The sequence below is a fragment of the Maylandia zebra genome, linkage group LG6 (genome assembly GCF_041146795.1).
Source record: "Maylandia zebra isolate NMK-2024a linkage group LG6, Mzebra_GT3a, whole genome shotgun sequence".
Taxonomy (NCBI): Eukaryota; Metazoa; Chordata; class Actinopteri; order Cichliformes; family Cichlidae; genus Maylandia; species Maylandia zebra.
In genome coordinates, this window is record NC_135172.1 from 22974037 (window position 1) to 22994407 (window position 20371).

General features: G+C 44.2%; 3 long non-coding RNA genes across 3 annotated transcripts; 2 read left to right on the plus strand and 1 right to left on the minus strand.

The window, feature by feature from the left end:
- The first annotated feature begins 278 nt into the window (after positions 1–278).
- LOC106675298 (uncharacterized) lies at positions 279–1081 on the plus strand. The gene is made up of 4 exons (XR_003024335.2): positions 279–405; positions 517–590; positions 719–766; positions 903–1081. It is a non-coding gene; the product is annotated as an uncharacterized LOC106675298 (long non-coding RNA).
- Positions 1082–3562: 2481 nt separating this feature from the next.
- LOC112434955 (uncharacterized) lies at positions 3563–6020 on the minus strand. The gene is made up of 4 exons (XR_003024328.2): positions 5967–6020; positions 5782–5855; positions 3896–3943; positions 3563–3759 (listed from the first exon to the last, which is right to left on the minus strand). It is a non-coding gene; the product is annotated as an uncharacterized LOC112434955 (long non-coding RNA).
- Positions 6021–12337: 6317 nt separating this feature from the next.
- LOC112434968 (uncharacterized) lies at positions 12338–13129 on the plus strand. Its single transcript, XR_003024336.2, has 4 exons — positions 12338–12410; positions 12522–12595; positions 12749–12796; positions 12933–13129. It is a non-coding gene; the product is annotated as an uncharacterized LOC112434968 (long non-coding RNA).
- Positions 13130–20371: the final 7242 nt, after the last annotated feature.

Genomic DNA, 20371 nt, shown 5'->3' on the forward strand with positions numbered 1-20371 from the left:
CCGAACCGAAAGCACTGTATCGAACGGTTCAATATTGATACGAGTATCCCTAATAGATAGATAGGACCTGGTGACCATTACCCCTACATTTTAAAGGGTAGACAATTATACTTAAAGGAACATATACAAACAACAGTTAGTTTTGTATGTGACTCATACCTGGTCAATCTCACATCACTGTGTTGCAGCAAAAGGATTAATCAGGTGTGTCCCTGATTGTTGCCCAATTGTGTTTACCCTTGTTAAGATGAGAATGTTTTCTAAGAGTTAGAGTTTCCCAACAGTTACGCAAATGAGATTAAATCATATCTTGCAACTGTGTATAAAAAGCTCTGCTGTCAGTACAACATTACCACAATCATCCACATCTCTGAGACAGTCTGCTGAAGTTGTGAAGACCTGACGGTAACATTTCTCATCAATCTCTTATTGCTTCTCTGTTTTCAGTATAATGTTGGTTGAATGGTGATTTTGCAGATGGTTTTGACCACATCTCATCAGAATTATTGTTAACAGGTGAAATCACTGAAACCATGATCAAGGTTGTGTTTCTGCTTGGATGCCTGCTGAGCCTTGCTCTGGCAAATCCTGTAAGTGTAATATGACTGTAGAATGATATATCTTGCACTGTGTGTGTGTAACTGTGTAACCAGAGACTGTGTCAGTGCTCCTATCTTGTCATATCCAAACAATACATTTGCATGTTTTTTTTAAACAGAATGACTCAGCACACGAGCGCGATGCACGTTCTTCATCTAGAGAGAGGGTGAGTCTCATGTTTGTCTTTCTAGGTTTGAACATTAGACACACTTGACTCTCTGATATTTACATATCTCTAAGAAGTTATTCACCAGAGAATGCATTATCACATGTAATAATATATATTACTGATTCTCTTGCAGATTACTGGGCCTTCCCTAAATCGTCTTACCCTGCTACTACCTTTTCTACAGAATCCAGCACTTCTGCAGAATTCAACGCTCCTTGCTTTGCTTCTTGCTGCTATACGATAAGCTGCTCCTTAACCAACAGCTATTACTGCCACAAACCAACAATGAATAAAAACCTATGTTGAATTGCACTGGGGTTCTTTTGTCATTTATTTACAGGATTATTGAAAATCAGTGCTTATTTTTGAGTGACTCTGTCTTAAACTAAGATTAAAAATGTTGTTGTGCCAACAGTGCAGTGTAGCTAGCTGAACGCTACTTCTTCACTATGTACAACTCTGGATACTGTAGCTCTTCTGAAAAAGAAAGGCTTCAACCAGTACCTGATTCCCTGGTATACCTCTCAAATTGGCACCTTAAAGCACATAATGTTGCTTGTTTTGCTTTAGTTTTTCTCTTTTCTAAACTGAATCTTGACTTTTTCTTTAGTCTTTCTGCTCACTGTTGTGTTTGGTAGCTGCAAAATAAAGTTCATCAGTGAAAATCAGGCAGACACAAAATTTGTTTTGGGTTTTTCACAAACACCTTTTTATTGTACAGTTTGGCCCATAATGTCACGGTCCTGGGTCGGATCAACCCAGCATTTTGAGTTCCTTATGCTTTGGTTTATTTTTGAATTATGAATCTGTGTTTCAGTTATTCTGGTATGTTTTTGCATTATGACTAAGGTTCGGGTTGTATTTTGTTATTATTGCCGGTTTAATTCAGCGTCTAGTCTGTCTTACTTTGTCGAGTCCGTGTCCTTGTAAAGTGTGTCTTGTTTCCTGTTTTACTTTGAAGGTTCATGTTCCTGTCTTTGTCAGTGTTTCTAGCTTTATTCCCCCTGTCTTGTTAGGTCTTATCCCTCCCAGCTGTTCCCCTTGTGTCTTTAATTCCTTGATGACTCCTTCAGTGTGTTTAAGCCCAGTGTGTCTTTGTGTCAGTGTGGCATCGTTAACGTCTGTTCATCCTCATACCACCCTGTGTGTTCTGTTTGCCTGCCTGCTAGTTTGTTTGCATTCCAGTCTAGTTAGTTCTTTGTTCAGTCTGCATTCCCACAATAAAGCTGAGGGTTTTGAGTACACCTGTGCCTCTGTGAGTCCTGCTTTTTGGTCCACCTTTCCTGCCTGCCTTCACACAGCCATGACACACAAGTTTTTGGACAAAGCTTTTGTCATTTTTCCTACTGAAAGTAGCTGTACATAATGTTACATCTGTGAGATGATTATGGGCAATTTTTTTCTTCAATGTTTAAAATTTTACACGTGAAGAAATTCACAAAGTCATCTTGTGCCGGGTTTCCTGTACAGTACAGAATGCGTTCAGCTTGAAAAATTTACAAAAATCTTCGATCGCTAGCAGTGTGACTCTGAAGTGCTGTACTGCATGTTTGTAAGTTTTCTCCCCAACAAACACAACAATGTTGACGAAATGTTTTGCACCGTCAAAGGCACCTGCGGTAGCACCCAAAAGACAGAGGAGGCTGCTAACAATCGCACAAAAAGTTGGACTTCTGGACATGCTAACGGAAAGTAGAAATTACCATATTTTTCAGATTATAAGGCGCATTAAGCGAAACAAAACAGTCCGAAAAGTCAAACTTTACACAACTCATTCTTCTTGCTTCCTCTACTTCTTTACCATTGATGCATTAATGTTGAATTCTCTTGCAGCTGCTCTGTTCCCATGTTCTAGACCTGAAAACAGTGTTTTAGCCTTGATTTCATTCTGGAATACTAGACTTGTTTTTCTACAAAGATTTGAACTTTGAGTGTTTAAACAAGAGAGAAAAGCGTAAAGATGTTCATGCTTGTCTGAGAAAAGTGTATAGTGTGTAGTGAAGGGTTTTACAGCCTTAAAACATCTATAACAATTGTAAAAAAAAAAAAAGAAGAGAGAATACAGTTGGCTACTTCAGCGATTTCAGCTATCGTAGGTTATTTTTTAGAACGTAACTCCCACGATAAATGAGGGGCCACTGTATCAGCTTTAAGGTGCACTGTTAGATTTGTATTGTTCATTATCATTTATGCTTAGAAATATTTACTCATATGCTTAGAAGTATATAATCATTTGTTGAAAGAATGTGTCATCCTAGGAGGTCTGTAACAACTCTGTGTAGCATGAAGAGGGGGGGGGTGTTCACTCCTTTACGGAGTGTTCTGGCATAGATCACACACCTCCTAGGAGAGGTCGTATCTTCTCTTGCTGATATATGGTATAGCAAACACACGTATATCTGTTTGAGTGTAAGAGCCTTTTGTTTAGATGGACCACTAGACTCCTGGCACACACACACAACGCACGGTACTCTTTGTGTGTATGAAACGTCATATGTTAATGAACCTATGCATATTCATGTAACCACAATAAAAGGAGTGCTATGGGGAACCTGGCTGAGAGTCTGACGGAGGTCAAGTGGGTGGAACGACACTTGGCTCCAGGTCGGTCTTCTTCGTGTTATTGGGTAATGATCAGACAAAAGTGTGTGATTTGGGAGAAACTGCATGAACAAGGAGATGTCGTTTATATTGACTAGAATAATCTTTTCTTGTTTTTTTTTTGTTTTTTTTAACTTTTTTTAAAACAGAGTCACTCAGAAATAAGTATGTAAATAAATAAAAAAATCCCAGTGCAATTTAACATAGGTTTTTATTCATTGTTTGTTCGTTTTCAATTCCTCCTTTGTGGCAGTAATAGCTGTTGGTTAAGGAGCAGCTTATCGTATAGCAGCAAGAAGCAAAGCAAGGAGCGTTGAATTCTGCAGAAGTGCTGGATTCTGTAGAAAAGGTAGTAGCAGGGTAAGACGATTTAGGGAAGGCCCAGTAATCTGCAAGAGAATCAGTAATATATATTATTACATGTGATAATGCATTCTCTGGTGAATAACTTCTTAGAGATATGTAAATATCAGAGAGTCAAGTGTGTCTAATGTTCAAACCTAGAAAGACAAACATGAGACTCACCCTCTCTCTAGATGAAGAACGTGCATCGCGCTCGTGTGCTGAGTCATTCTGTTTAAAAAAAACATGCAAATGTATTGTTTGGATATGACAAGATAGGAGCACTGACACAGTCTCTGGTTACACAGTTACACACACACAGTGCAAGATATATCATTCTACAGTCATATTACACTTACAGGATTTGCCAGAGCAAGGGAGTGCAGAATTATTAGGCAAGTTGTATTTTTGAGGAATAATTTTATTATTGAACAACAACCATGTTCTCAATGAACCCAAAAAACTCATTAATATCAAAGCTGAATGTTTTTGGAAGTAGTTTTTAGTTTGTTTTTAGTTTTAGCTATTTTAGGGGGATATCTGTGTGTGCAAGTGACTATTACTGTGCATAATTATTAGGCAACTTAACAAAAAACAAATATATACCCATTTCAATTATTTATTTTTACCAGTGAAACCAATATAACATCTCCACATTCACAAATATACATTTCTGACATACAAAAACAAAACAAAAACAAATCAGCGACCAATATAGCCACCTTTCTTTGCAAGGACACTCAAAAGCCTGCCACCCATGGATTCTGTCAGTGTTTTGATCTGTTCACCATCAACATTGCGTGCAGCAGCAGCCACAGCCTCCCAGACACTGTTCAGAGAGGTGTACTGTTTTCCCTCCTTGTAAATCTCACATTTGATGATGGACCACAGGTTCTCAATGGGGTTCAGATCAGGTGAACAAGGTGGCCATGTCATTAGTTTTTCTTCTTTTATACCCTTTCTTGCCAGCCACGCTGTGGAGTACTTGGACGCGTGTGATGGAGCATTGTCCGGCATGAAAATCATGTTTTTCTTGAAGGATGCAGACTTCTTCCTGTACCACTGCTTGAAGAAGGTGTCTTCCAGAAACTGGCAGTAGGACTGGGAGTTGAGCTTGACTCCATCCTCAACCCAAAAAGGCCCCACAAGCTCATCTTTGATGATACCAGCCCAAACCAGTACTCCACCTCCACCTTGCTGGCGTCTGAGTTGGACTGGAGCTCTCTGCCCTTTACCAATCCAGCCACGGGCCCATCCATCTGGCCCATCAAGACTCACTCTCATTTCATCAGTCCATAAAACCTTAGAAAAATCAGTCTTGAGATATTTCTTGGCCCAGTCTTGACGTTTCAGCTTGTGTGTCTTGTTCAGTGGTGGTCGTCTTTCAGCCTTTCTTACCTTGGCCATGTCTCTGAGTATTGCACACCTTGTGCTTTTGGGCACTCCAGTGATGTTGCAGCTCTGAAATATGGCCAAACTGATGGCAAGTGGCATCTTGGCAGCTGCACGCTTGACTTTTCTCAGTTCATGGGCAGTTATTTTGCGCCTTGGTTTTTCCACACGCTTCTTGCGACCCTGTTGACTATTTTGAATGAAACGCTTGATTGTTCGATGATCACGCTTCAGAGGCTTTGCAATTTTGAGGCTGCTGCATCCCTCTGCAAGATATCTCACTATTTTTGACTTTTCTAAGCCTGTCAAGTCCTTCTTTTGACCCATTTTGCCAAAGGAAAGGACGTTGCCTAATAATTATGCACACCTGATATAGGGTGTTGATGTCATTAGACCACACCCCTTCTCATTACAGAGATGCACATCACCTAATATGCTTAATTGGTAGTAGGCTTTCGAGCCTATACAGCTTGGAGTACGACAACATGCATGAAGAGGATAATGTGGACAAAATACTCATTTGCCTAATAATTCTGCACTCCCTGTATTGTTTGGATATGACAAGATAGGAGCACTGACACAGTCTCTGGTTACACAGTTACACACACACAGTGCAAGATATATTCATATATTACAGATAACATCACTAGCACAGTCTTTAGTCATATTACACTTACAGGATTTGCCAGTGCAAGGCTCAGCAGGCATCCAAGCAGAAACACAACCTTGATCATGGTTTCAGTGATTTCACCTGTTAACAATATTTCAGATGAGATGTGGTCAAAACCATCTGCAAAATCACCATTCAACCAACATTATACTGAAAACAGAGAAGCAATAAGAGATTGATGAGAAATGTTACCGTCAGGCCTTCACAACTTCAGCAGACTGTCTCAGAGATGTGGATGATTGTGGTAATGTTGTACTGACAGCAGAGCTTTTTATACACAGTTGCAAGAGATGATTTAATCTCATTTGCGTAACTGTTGGGAAACTCTAACTCTTAGAAAACATTCTCATCTTAACAAGGGTAAACACAATTGGGCAACAATCAGGGACACACCTGATTAATCTTTTTGCTGCAACACAGTGATGTGAGATTGACCAGGTATGAGTCACATACAAAACTAACTGTTGTTTGTGTATGTTCCTTTAAGTATAAATATTTACCCTTTAAAATGTAGGGGTAATGATCACCAGGTCCTATCTATCTATATATCTATCTTCTGGCTTTTTAGAAAATGTAAAGAAACTAGAAAATAATCAGGTGTTGTATATTACAACTGTGACCCAGCATTTTGTGTTATTTTATATTGTTGATTTCTTATGTTATTATTTTGTTAAAGTCATGTGCTATCCTTAAGTAATGGTATAGTTGACTTATTGTTTGAAAATTATGCTACTACATTCTGAGCTAAAACAAAAAAAAAGATCTCAAAAGGTGTATTTCGTGACATGGAAACAGTAGAATGAAGAAATGTATCCAAATCTATGTGGTCCTGTGTGAAAAGGTAATTACACCCTAAACCTAATAACTGGTTGTGCCACTTTTGACTCCAAGAAATTCAATCAAGCATTTGTGATAGCAGGCAATGAGTCTTTAACATCGCTGGGGGATGGGGGTTGGTGGTGATGTGTAGAGAGAAAAAAAAATCCAAACATTTTACAGAAAGTGATGTTCATGTGTGATTTAAATGTGGAGGATAAAGAAAGTACTCACCTCATATCAGCCGTGGTGAGAGCCACCATACTTTTCATACACATTGACAAACTGTAGAAAATTTCTAAGTATTGTATTACTTGTATTTGCATATTCAAGTAGTATCTGCATATATAATCACTTATAATAATACTTACAGGTTGAACTAGAGTGAGGCATGGGAAGCATCCAAGCAGAAATACCTTCAGCATGGTTTCACTTATTGTGGAACCAATAAGTATTGAAAAAAAAAAAGACAATGAAGACAATAAAGATGTACTGAAATGACAGATTCAGCCAAGCAAATAAAAAATGATCTTTTACAATCGTTGCACAAGAAATACAGTTGTAGCTGAGGTAGAGCTGGGCGATATGAGATTTTTCCAAATCATGAAATGTTTTTTTCATTTCAGGCGATAACGATATATATCACGATATAAGCCAAATAACTATATTTGTGAGATTTAAATATGCCGTTGCTCACAAGTAAAATGTGAAATAATCAGCAGCTTCTTTTGATTTAAATATTTATTTCCCATAATAAGTTCAACAGGGTAGATGTACTAAAGAAACATGAGACTTTTTCAGATAAATAAAGGCAAATATTGCAAACTACACAAAAAGCAGTTTCAAAATAGAACAAACAAAACAGACTACTAAATTGTCAATTCCACTTAGAAACAAAATATTAATTCTAAAAATAAATCTTAGTTTGTTTTACAGAAGAACAGACAAAACTGACTAACTTTTGTCAATATCAAATAAACTGAGAACTAAAAGGAAATTCTCAATCTCTCCTTGTTGTATAGCTGAGCTTTTCAAACAGTTTTAACAGTTACTTTAGTCTGACAAAAGCCGAATGACGAATTAGCGCTTCCAGTCAGAGATTGAGCATGCACCGGTTTATTGTATTTCCAGACTTGCTTTCGGCACATTTACAGTGCACGCTACTCTGTTTTTTGTCAGACTTGAAATAGTCGAAATACCTTCACACTACGGAACTTCTATGGCTCTTCCGTTCGACAATCTCTCCGGCATTGGAACCATCATCTGTTTTCTCTTCGGTAACCTTTGGTCACGCTCTCGGTTGATTTTTCTCTAGTCGGCACACTCATTTCCTCCATTACCTGGGCGGCACGGCGGCTGACTGCTTCAAACAAATACACATGTGCGGCTTGGCACTTGTGCTGTACGTAACAAGTCACGTGACGCGACGCTGCGGCTGTGATTGGTTCGGCTCTGCACTACTTAATTTGTATTGGCTGTTCTTCTTTCTTTTTTTTAAGAGGACATAAATTAAAATTAAACGCAATAGTTTAATTTTTCTATTGAGAAAAAGTTATTTCGCAATACATATCGTTATCGTTCTATCGCCCAGCTCTAGGCTGAGGTGTGGTCCCTGGTGCAGCTGCAGGGGAGGAGTGGTGCAGTGAACTCAAGGGGTCAGTACCAGGACGAGGGTGAGCCACAGGTGGTGGTGATTGACTGATGATGGAGTCTCTTTCTTTTTTTTTTTTTTTAAGGTTTTTTTTTTTGCCTGTCCCGTTTGGCTCTTTTGCCATTAGAATTGTTGTCTAAAGGTGAAGAAAGATGCCCAACGGATTTACTTTACCAAATTGACCATCCCAGCCTTGCCGTAATGGTCTATTTGATTCACCTTTTATTGTTTATTTTATTTTCACTTGCTGAATACGGGACAGACTTGATTGGGGGAAAGAAAGGGGAGAAAGAAAGAGGGAAAGAAAAACAGCTGAGAAGAGGGACGGGGAAAAAAGGCAAAAAACAAAAACCAACAGAATAAACAGAAAAAAAATACATCTATCGATCACCTGGATCACCTGCTGAGAAAGATAAAAGAAAACAAGCAGAAGAAAACGAGAGTAATAGAATAAACAACATCACAATGATATATGGGAATATGACAGTAAATACTAAATATTAAACATTATTGTGCTGTCATGGTCCTGGGCCGGATTGGCCCAGTATTCTTAGTTCTCTTGTATTTTTGTATTCAGTTCCCTGTTTAGGTTCTGTTTCCGGAGTTGCCCTGTTATGTTGTTCCCTGTGTGCTTTCCCTTTGTGACTCTCACCCCCTGTGTGCCCTTCTATGTATTCATGAGCCCTTGTCCCCTTTCGTGTTTTATTCCATGTTTTCCTCAGCCTGTTATGTCTGTGTTCTCCCCGTGCTCTCTCCTCCTGTCTGAACCTCTGTGTACTTCCTGTTTGACTCTGCCCGTCTCCCGTCAGTGTTATGTTCACCCCGCCCTGTCTCGTTATGGTTATCTGTGTCAGCTGTGTTCCCCGTGTGTTCCCACTTTCCTCGTTAACCCTCTGTGTATTTCTGTCTGCGTCTCCCTCTGTTCGGCGTCGCGTTCTCCCTCATGTTGTGTGTTATTCTCCCCGTGGTTCCTGGTACATCTCATGTTTAGTTTTTCCAGTTTAGTTCAGTACTGTTTTGTGCTTCACCTTTAAGCCAGCATTAAAACTGTGATCTTTAAGTTTATCCCTGTGTCTGTGAGTCTGCATCTTGGGTCCTTCTCCTGCCTGCCACACAACGAATCATGACATGTGCAGCACGTAAGATTGACAGCGCACAGTGTGCTTTGAGGTAGGAGCCAAAAAGGGTGTAGTTTGTGTGTGTGATCCCCCGTGTGTACACCTGTGAGCATGAGCGCGCTTGTTGTTAAAAGGTTCCTTCATGTAATGATCTGCTAGAGGGTGTGGGGGGGCACAGCCCCGTCCACCAGGGCATGAAGCAGGTATGGAGGAGATCAAAACGCCAGACATCCAGAGACCCCCAGAACACAAGAGACCAAGGAAGACCAACAGAGGGGCAGCCGCGCCACTGTCCCAGAAAGAGCTGAGGAGAGTCCCAGATGAGGGGTCACTCAGCAGCCGCGGAGCATAAGCCAGGGGGGTTGCAGTGACGTGCCTGTGAGCTCCGCCGACGGCCAGCTGTGCCAGAGTGACCGAGCCCCAGGCCGAGAGGCCGAGGGCACTCCAACCCCGAAGTGGCCCGAGCGAGCCCCAGGCTCCAGACCCCGATAAGGAGCCACCAAGGAGTGAGCCGGTGTGTACCTGGACGCCCATCCCCGGACGCCCATCCCCGGACGCCCATCCCCAGCCACAAAGAACCACCAACACACCAATGTCTGAGGGCGTCCGCCACCGGCAGGGGAAGCGGTGGGGGGAGATAGGCCTCCAAACCTTGGAGGGCCTGAGATGTCCCCAGAGAGGTGGTGTCTGATACCCAACCTGACATATAGAAACAGACATACAGGCACACACAGATACAAACATCCATTCCCACCCTCATGCTCTCATAAGCAATTACTCCATACTCAACCAACGTGGAAACAGACATAGAGAGACGCTGTACACACAATCACACTCCCCAAGCATACTCTAAGAACCGGGTCTAGGTACCCTTGCCCCTGGAGGGGGAAACTGCACCCAGACCCAGGTGGTGTTACCCTTTTCCCTGCGGTGGGGAGAAGCAGACCGCCCCGACTCCGCAGCAGCAGGGAGGCCCCACACTCCAGACCGCAGTCGGACGGCCAACTCCTCCTCCTAGCCCCACCCCCTTGCTTGATTGAAGAAATTCAATCAAGCATTTGTGATAGCAGGCAATGAGTCTTTAACATCGCTGGGGGATGGGGGTTGGTGGTGATGTGTAGAGAGAAAAAAAAATCCAAATGTTTTACAGAAAGTGATGTTCATGTGTGATTTAAATGTGGAGGATAAAGAAAGTACTCACCTCATACCAGCCGTGGTGAGAGCCATCATGCTTTTCATACACGTTGACAATCTGTAGAAAATTCCCAAGTATTGTATTACTTGTATTTGCATATTATTGTGGAACCAATAAGTGTTGAAAAAAAAAAGATAATGAAGACAATAAAGATGTACTGAAATGACAGATTCATCCAAGCAAAAAAAAAAAAAGATCTTTTAAAATCGTTACACAAGAAATACAGTTGTGGCTGAGGTGTGGTCCCTGTGCAGCTGCAGGGGAGGAGTGGTGCAGTGAACTCAAGGAGTCAGTACCGGGAGGAGGGTGAGCCACAGGTGGTGGTGATTGACTGATGATGGAGTCTCTTTCTATTTCTCTATATAGTGAAGCCAGAGTTGAGCGGGGAGAAAGAGCTCGACTGGAACAGACTGTTTTCCTTGAGTTCACAACTGTCAAGAAAACGCAATAATAGTGAGCACAATCATCGTGTATGTCTGGTACTTTTACAACAGTCATGTGAGAAAATAAAGGCACCGCATTAAATTATCAGCTCTTTATTAAGAAATGTTCACATATCACTGTCCAATCATGTTTTCATGTATTACTGGAAAAGTGACTTAATTGCAATTAAATAAAAACCAAATAATAATAATAATAATAATAATAATAATTTACACATCAAAAAAGCAAAAAAAACAAAAAACAAAAATTGTGTATTTTAATGGAGGAAAAAGTTAGGACATTCTACCCCCCCTAATAACTAGTGTTGCCACCTTTGGCTGATATAACTTCAGTGAGACACCTTTTGTGGCCTTTTACCAGTCTCTGACATCGATCAGAAGAAAGTTTGCCCCACTCCTCACACACAGCAGACTTCATGATGGATTCTATGATGGTGAGCTGGCCAGGTGGTGCCTCAGATAAGCACCCCCAAACTATGATACTGCCACCTCCATGCTTCACAGTTGGTATGAAGTTCTTTTCTTGCAAGGCTGTATTTGGTTTATGCCAAACATGTCTACTGTTCTGGTTCCAAATAATTCCACTTTAGATTCATCTGTCCAAAGAACATTATTCCAGAAGTCATGGCGTTTGTCTACGTTTGTCCTGGCAAACTTCAGTCTGGTCTTAATGTTTCTCTTAGAGAGCAAAGGTTTCCTCCTTGCACACCTCCCATGAAAGTCAAACTTGTGTAGTGTCTTTCTGATAGTAGAGTCATGCGCTTTCACATCGACAGCAGCCAGAGCCTCCTGTAGTTCCAGTGATGACATTTTAGGCTTTTTGATGACTTCTTTGAGCACCTTGCGGTCTGCTCTGGGGGTGAATTTGCTTGGAGGGCCAGACCTGGGCATGGTGACAGTTGTTTTGAATGTCCTCCACTTGTAAATACTTTTCCAGATGGTGGAACGGCTGATGTCAAATTCTTTTGAGATCTTTTTAAATCCCTTACCAGACTCATAAGTGGCCACAGTCTTCTTTCTTAGGGCGTCAGACAGTTATTAGATCTCATTAGATAGATATATAGATAGATACAACCTGGTGACCATTACCCCTACATTTTAAAGGGTAGACAATTATACTTAAAGGAACATATACAAACAACAGTTAGTTTTGTATGTGACTCATACCTGGTCAATCTCACATCACTGTGTTGCAGCAAAAGGATTAATCAGGTGTGTCCCTGATTGTTGCCCAATTGTGTTTACCCTTGTTAAGATGAGAATGTTTTCTAAGAGTTAGAGTTTCCCAACAGTTACGCAAATGAGATTAAATCATCTCTTGCAACTGTGTATAAAAAGCTCTGCTGTCAGTACAGCATTACCACAATCATCCACATCTCTGAGACAGTCTGCTGAAGTTGTGAAGACCTGACGGTAACATTTCTCATCAATCTCTTATTGCTTCTCTGTTTTCAGTATAATGTTGGTTGAATGGTGATATTGCAGATGGTTTTGACCACATCTCATCTGAAATATTGTTAACAGGTGAAATCACTGAAACCATGATCAAGGTTGTGTTTCTGCTTGGATGCCTGCTGAGCCTTGCTCTGGCAAATCCTGTAAGTGTAATATGCCTGAAGACTGTGCTAGTGATGTTATCTGTAATATATGAATATATCTTGCACTGTGTGTGTAACTGTGTAACCAGAGACTGTGTCAGTGCTCCTATCCTATCATATCCAAACAATATATTTGCATGTTTTTTTAAACAGGACGACTCAGCACACGAGCGCGATGCACGTTCTTCATCTAGAGAGAGGGTGAGTCTCATGTTTGTCTTTCTAGGTTTGAACATTAGACACACTTGACTCTCTGATATTTACATATCTCTAAGAAGTTATTCACCAGAGAATGCATTATCACATGTAATAATATATATTACTGATTTTCTTGCAGATTACTGGGCCTTCCCTAAATCGTCTTACCCTGCTACTACCTTTTCTACAGAATCCAGCACTTCTGCAGAATTCAACGCTCCTTGCTTTGCTTCTTGCTGCTATACGATAAGCTGCTCCTTAACCAACAGCTATTACTGCGAGAAAGGATGAATTGAAAACGAACAATCAATGAATAAAAACCTATGTTAAATTGCACTGGGAGTTTTTTATTTATTTACACGATTATTGAAAATCCCCGCTTATTTCTGAGTGACTCGGTCTTAAAAAGAGTTTTAAAAAAAAAGAACAGATTATTCTAGTCAATATAAACAACATCTCCTTGTTCATGCAGTTTCTCACAAATCAACCAAATAATTCAGTATGCATCATCACAGAATATGTAGCATATTTATAGATACCTATGTTTGTTAACCCATATGGAAAAGATATATAGAAATTTTATAAAGTTTGTCTGTCTTGTGTGAAACTGGTATGAAAAGCATATATGTGTGAAAACAGATATAAGATCCCTTGAAACATTATATAATGAAACTTGTATGTTTTGGATACTTACTAAAACAATGTATGAAAGTAATGCGAAAGTGGCCACTTTCATGAGTAAATCATGTAAGCCTTATATGATTTACTCATGAAAGTGGCCACTTGTATCTTGTTTAATCTGAGGAAGCCCCTAAAAAAAGTCAGTGATCCCTGTGGACCTGTCTCGGATTTTCTCATCACTATTCATTTTAAAGCTCAGTTTTTAAAACGTTACGATGTAACTACAGCCCAGCCCATGCAGCAGTGTTTTTAATGACTAGCCTTTTATTGCAGTTGTTCTCCTCACTGAAGTTTGGCCCATTTACAGCATCCTGTCATGCAATTACATTAGTCCCTAACCATCAGGAACCCTCACGTTGATTTTTATTGAGTAGAAAAAAGTTAGCGTTCATGCTCCAGCTTCACTGTGTTTATGCTAGGCTAACCATAGCTGTGTAGCTAGCCACCCACAGCACATCATTATATACTGTTGAGACCAAGTAGTAAAAACACATGTTATTTTATGACCAGTAGTCAATCTAGTTGAATTAGGTTAACAGCTGTAGAATATATATTATCCTTTAGTTTAGATGGTATGCTGTGTATGTAGTCTAGTTCTCATTATATTCTTGAGTTAACATAACATATTCACATATTAGTTTATGCCCTGCGACAGACTGGCGACCTGTCCAGGGTGTACCCCGCCTCTCGCCCTATGACAGCTGGGATAGGCTCCAGCGCCCCCCGCGACCCTGAAAAGGACAAGCAGAAGCGAATGGATGGATGGATATTAGTTTATTAGTTAAATGTGCATTACTCTGTATCCTTGATCTGCTGAGAATGTCTCACACTGTGGGTTCTTGACATGTTTTATTGCTGAATCATGAAGAGAGAGGAAGCTCATTTCTGCCGCTTGTATCCGCGATCTCGTGAAGGGTGGCTGGCCTCTCCCTTAGAGATAGGGTGAGAAGTTCGGCCATCCGGGAGGGGCTCAGAGTAGAGCAGCTGCTGCTCCACATCGAAAGGAGCCAGCTGAGGTGGTTCGGGCATCTGACAAGGATGCCCCCTGGGCGCCTCCTGGGTGAGGTGTTCCAGGCATGTCCCACCGGGAGGAGGCCCCGGGGCAGACCCAGGACACGCTGGAGAGATTATATCTCTCGGCTGGCCTGGGAACGCCTTGGTATTCCCCCGGATAAGCTGGAGGAGGTGGCTGGGGAGAGGGAGGTCTGGGCCTCTTTGCTTAGGCTACTGCCCCCGCGACCCGGCCCCGGATAAAGCGGATGAAGATGGATGGATGGATGAAGAGAGAGGAGACTCTGTGTCTAGGTTAGAAGAGATAAGTCACATTCTATACCCCCACCTTTGCAGAAAGACAGGGAGGCAAGGTCAGGAGCCAGTCTCGCTAAGAAGTAGAAAAACATGTGAAGAGGTAGCTTTATGACTAAGGGGGGTTGCCAGAAGCTATAAAGGTCTGTGAATGTCGCCACCCCTTTGAGAGACATGTGCCTGACCCTCTGGCAGCATCTCTCCCGTCCGGACGTTCTAATGCTCTGTATTGTTGATTGTATGGAAATAAATGATTGTTGATTGAGCATTTATACACCGAGTATTGTCCTTCCTTCAGCCCAAAGATTAAAAGAATTGGGAGATTTCAACAATACCAGCTGGCCCAACTTCAGTAAGCCTAAAAACGCCACTGCTGTTTAGTTTTCTGTCTTCATTTATGTCGGAAGTGATAGTAGAGCTGTAGGTCAAAATTTTTGCTGTGGGATTTCAGCCAACGACATGTGCGGATCGAGGCACAGCGACACCGCAATCCCGCCCATACGGTAAAAAAATACATTTTTCCTGGCCAAAATATATTTCAAATATATAGTAAATATATGTTGCATTTGTGATGCTCAAAAAAATATATTTTTGAAATTGAAAATATATTTTTTTCAAACCAAAATACATTTCAAAAGATATTTCAGGTCGAAGAAAATACATTTCCAACCTTAAAGTAGAATGTATATCAAAGTATCCTTTATTTAAAATGTATTTAGTGCAATAATGATGATGATGATGATAATAATAATAATAATAATAATAATAATAATAACAAAAGTAACAACATGTTTTATGTACATCTGCAAAAAACAGTTGGATTCAAACAAAACAGTCAAAGTTTTAGCAAGAATTAGGCTGTTTATTCATTTGCTTACAGTATTTCACATTACACAATATCTTACTATAATGTAGCGTTCAATTGACTTTGAAATTATCTGTCAGTGATACAGTAAACAAGATACAACAACTGATAGGTTTGTAGCTTGAACCTATTCGCTGGAACGTTGAGGACAATATAATTACACAGCAAGCAAGACACGAAGTAGGCAACGTTCTTCATGTTTCTCGTGCACGGGAGAGAACCGGACAAACGCCGTTCCTTCGCTTGACTCCAGTTGCTCTCATCCGTTCTCCCGTAACACTGCTCTTTTATTGAGGTTACATGAATATGCATAGGTTCATTAACATATGACGTCTACATACACACAAAGAGTACCTTGCCTTTGTGTGTGTGTGTGTATGTGTGTGTGTGTGTATGTGTGTGTGTGTGTATGTGATTTGTGTGAGGTCAAGATGTGACCCTGTGAAGACTCCCCAAAGCTGGTGCCAGAAGTCTAGCGGGTCCATCTGAACAAAAGGCTCTTATACTTAAAGAGATATACGTGTGTTTGCTATATCAACAAAGAGAAGACAGGACCTCTCTTATGCTCCTAGGATGTGGGTGTGCATTCCACTCTAGAATGCACACCAAGCCTTTGCAGCCTGCTAAAGATCACAGTCCTATCACTACACAATTGATTATACACCTCTAACCATATATGGTTAAATATTTCTAAGCATAAATGACAATCAACAATACAAAACCTAACATCCCCCCCCTTTTTGACCTTTATGCTAGAAAAGCTCCCAGTTATGATCACTTCATGTCTGACAGTTTCAATGCAAACATTTTTATACACAGCATATTGTGGCATGCAGAGGAAACTTTACAAAGAAGCTCACAGAGAGAGATTGTTATTCAACCCCAAGCTGGTAGGGGGAGCTCTTTATTACAACACACACTGATGCTACACTGTGCTTCGAGGGTCATCAACAGCATAACAGAACTCACCCATGGTTTCATTCATTCTATAAAACAACAAGTGTAAGTGCCTTTGAACCACAGTACAAACACAACATTCAGGATAACAGTTAAAAGTAGTGTAAACATAAACAACAAAACAAGAACATCCAAACAGCAGCACACGTCCCAAGGCATGATGGGAGAGAACTAGCCGCTCCCCCAACACGCCACACAGCCCCCACCTGAGTGGTTAGCTGTCCCCAGCAACCGGCATGTCCATAGCAAAGTCTCTGAGGTGTTGGGGAAGGCGACGGCTTCGTTGAGGACGTTCCGTGGGTCCCCCAGCTGCCTCCGAGGCCAGGTTGGGGGCCTGCAGTTGAAGCTGGGACCCTGACGTCTCCCTGGATGGACTCAAGGGCTGATAGGGTGCCAGGCGATCGCGATGGAGTACGACCATCCTGTTCCGTTTGACCAGCCGCACCCTGTAGACCACGTCGGACAGCCTCTCAAGAACAGTGCAGGGTCCAACCCACTGGCTCATCAGTTTGGGAGAAAGCCCTTTCTTCCTCTCCGGGCTGTAGACCCACACATGCTGACCGGGCGAAAGTCCTTCCCCCTTGCAGCGGGTATCATAAGCTCGCTTCTGCCAGGAACCTGCATCTCGGAGAGCCTGCCTGGTCAACTGATGCACCTCTCGGAGCCGGCGAGGAGGTTGTGGAGGTAGTCCAACCCGGGGTCCCCGCACACTTCCGGCCCGGGGGGAGATCCAAACACCAAGTCCACTGGGGTACGAAGCTCATGACCGAACATCAAGGCCGCTGGAGTGCACTTAGTAGACTCCTGGACTGCAGAACGGTAGGCCATTAGGACCAGGGGAAGGTGTTGATCCCAGTCACGCTGCTGGTGGGAGGTCAGGATAGCAAGCTGGGTGGCCAGGGTGCGGTTGAAGCGTTCCACCAACCCATCGCTTTGGGGGTGCAGTGGCGTCGTCCGGGTCTTCCTGATACCCAGCCGCTGACAGACCTCCTTGAACACCGCAGCCTCAAAATTCCGGCCCTGGTCGCTGTGCAGTTCCTCTGGTACCCCGAACCGGCAGAACATCTCGTTGACCAGACGCTCAGCAGTGGTAACAGCACTCTGGTCAGGGACTGCATAGGCCAAGCAGTGAAGTAGTCCATGGCAACCAGGACGTAGCGGTTCCCCTGGTCAGTGGTGGGGAAGGGTCCCAGGATGTCCACACCAACCCGCTCCATGGGAGCCCCCACCTGATACTGCTGCAAGGGGGCATGAGAGCGTTGGGAAGGCCCTTTCTGAGCCGTGCAGGCATCACACCGATGGACATGGAGCTCTACGTCCTGGCGACACCCGGGCCAGTAGAACCGAGACCGGAGTCGCCGCAGAGTCTTGGTAACTCCAAAGTGTCCTGCCCCCGCTGCACCATGAACCAGCTGGAGCACCCTGGACCGCAACTGTTGAGGTACCACGAGCTGGAAGACCTCACGGTGACCCCCGGGAGCCTGCCAGCGGCGATAGAGGAGGCCGTTTCGGTTTGTGAGGTTGGCCCATTGGGAGTAGAGAGCCTTGGTCTCGAGGTCCAGTGCAGATACCTCTGGCCATGATGGTCTCTGACCGGCTCCAATCCAACACTGAACCTGGGAAAGGGCAGGGTCCTGGTTCTGGTTGTGTTGCAGCTGTTGGGGATCCATGGCCTCCAGACCCTCAGTATCCCCCGCGGCGGACTGGACCTGAAGACTGCTACAATGCCCACCTGGAACAGAGTCATTCTCAGGGCCGCCCTGTGGTGACGCGATCACTGAAGTCATGCCCTCCCGGTCCTCCAAGCGTTGGCAGTACCTGCACTGTTTTTCCTCACAAGGGCGTCGGGAGAGGGCATCTGCATTGCTGTGGAGACGTCCCGCCCGGTGACAGACCTCAAAGTGGTAATCTTGCAACGTCTCCAACCACCGGGCTAGCTGTCCCTCTGGTTCTTTAAAGCTGAGCAGCCAAGTGAGGGACGCATGGTCTGTGCACAGGAGGAACTTCTTCCCGTAGAGGTAGGGTCTGAAATGGCGGAGACCCAGGATGATGGCCAGCAGCTCTCGACGGGTGACACAATAGTTCCTCTCCGGTCTGCTGAGAGAATGGCTGTAGTAGGAGATGACCCGCTCCCCCTCAGGGCCTTCCTGCGACAGTACAGCCCCCACCCCTGTGTTGCTGGCATCGGTGTCCACGACAAAAGGGAGCTGCAGGTCTGGGTAGGCTAGCACCGGTGCCTCAACCAGTGCAGATCGGAGCCGATCAAATGCCACGGCACTGTCCTCACTCCAATGGAACTCCCGGCCCTTCTGTGTGAGCCAGTGCAGGGGGCTTGCAATGGTAGCAAAGTCCTTGACGAAACGCCGGTAGTATGATGCCAGGCCAAGGAAACTCCGCAACTCAGCAATGTTGCCCGGAATGGGCCAGTCTTTCACAGCGGCCACCTTCGCAGGGTCAGTGGAAACCCCTGCTCCGCTCACAACGTGACCCAAGAAGGTCGTCTCCTTTCGGAAGAGATGGCACTTTTTGGGGTGGAGGCGAAGGCCAGCCTGGCGGATAGCGTGGAAAACAGCAGTCAGGTTAGCCAAGGCTTTCTCGAAGTCTGTCGCGTGGACGAGGAGGTCATCCAGGTAGACCACACAGCGGTCGCGGGGGATGTCAGCCAGAACCCTCTCCATTAGGCGCTCGAATGTGGCTGGGGCATTGCAGAGGCCGAAGGGCATCACCTTAAACTGCCACAGTCCCTGGCCAATGGAGAAAGCAGTCTTTGGGCGGGCCTCTGGCGTCAGCTCCACCTGCCAGTAGCCACTGCGCAAATCGAGGGAACTGAACCAGCAGGACCCAGCAATGTCGTCGAGGGCATCGTCAATCCGGGGCAATGGGTAGGAGTCCTTGCGTGTGATGCTGTTGAGTAGACGATAGTCAACACAAAACCGCCAGGTACCATCCTTTTTCCGAACCAGTACAGCCGGGGCTGCCCAGGGGCTGTTTGAGGGTTCGATGATGCCCGCCTCTGCCATTTCCCTGATCTTCTGCTCTGCTGCGGCACGCTTGGCAAGGGGAAGGCGACGAGGGCGGAGGCGGATGGGCCGTGCAGCCTCAGTGTCAATGTCGTGTTGTACCAGGCTGGTTTGCATGCAGTCCTCATCCTTGGCTGCAAAGATGTCGGCAAACAAGTCGAGTATCTCTCGCAGCTGCCGTCGCTGATCAGCCTGGAGACCCTCGCAGCTCCTCTGGTATAGGTCCTCGACAGCTTGCTTGGTCTCTGCAGACAGTTGCGGTACTGCTGGTGAAGGGGAGGCCCCTTCCCCCGCCAGTGGCGACAGGTCCTCAGGCTTCCTGACGCTGGCTGAAAAGGTGGAGGCAGGCAGCGGGACTTCCGTTGTGGTGTGGAGCTTCACAGCCTCCGTGCCCAGGTAAAGGATTGCTCGGGACACGTCCACTGTGGCCTCCCATTTGGCTAGCAGGTCCAGGCCAATGATGCATTGGTCCTGGATGCTGGCTAGCCAGAACTGGTGGTCCACGGTGCAGTTAGCAACAGTCACCGGGAGGGATCTTTCCCCCTTAACTTTGGCACGCTCCCCCGTGACTGTGGTGATGTGGAGCTGAGTAGGCTGCCAACCCTGCGGTATTGGGCCATCAGAACCAGGGAGGACTCCAGCCTGTACTAAGGAGAGCGTGGATCCAGTGTCTATCAGGGCTCTACAGGTGGTGCCGGCAAGGTCACAGTCCAGATACAGTCCCCGTGTCTGGCCGAGCCGGCCAACCCG